Here is a 715-nt window from a genome sequence, read left to right on the forward strand (position 1 = left end):
TAATGATATTAAATATAATGAATCAGTTAAAAATATTATAACCAGAGTTTAAATAGTAAATTTATGGAAAAAGTGCTTTATTTGCTATAAAATGTGTGAATGACACATATTCACGATACTGTTTGATATGGAAAGTAAATAAATTTGAATCCCCTCCTTAAAATTGCTTGTTTTCATAAATTCATGTCTACCATTTGCCAATTAGTCTTACTTAACCCTTCTGCAATGTTTGGGTCAAAATGACCCAATTTTCATGAAAAAAATTCTTTAATTACAGAGTTAGGCAATTTTAAATAAGCGGCGGTGTTGTCTATTCATTAAATGCATAAAAAATAAAATGGTTTTTTGTTTTATTTTGTTTTCTAGAAGCCAACATAGTTTTTTCATCCACCCAGAGTGTTTCTGGGTCCAAATTATTACTTAGTACTTAAGGGCAACTTTGAGCAGGTAAGAATACAGCACTTGCCGATAAAGTGTCTGCCTATGATAAATAAAATACTAACTGAATAAAATATTTTATTTCTTAAAATATAATTATTTCTATTATTGGGTTAAAATGACAAAAAACATTATACGCAGGGGTAAATACCAAACACTGCCGAAGGATTAACATTTATGGTAGTCATGCCAGAAATTTCACAATTCTAACTGACGCGTATCTAAAGATATGAGAAAAATAAGAGAATCGAGTTCTCAGAATCGATTCTAGATCGAT

Source organism: Rhagoletis pomonella, unplaced genomic scaffold (assembly GCF_013731165.1).
Source record: "Rhagoletis pomonella isolate Grant_MI unplaced genomic scaffold, Rhpom_1.0 Rhpom_scaffold_00003, whole genome shotgun sequence".
Classification (NCBI taxonomy): Eukaryota; Metazoa; Arthropoda; class Insecta; order Diptera; family Tephritidae; genus Rhagoletis; species Rhagoletis pomonella.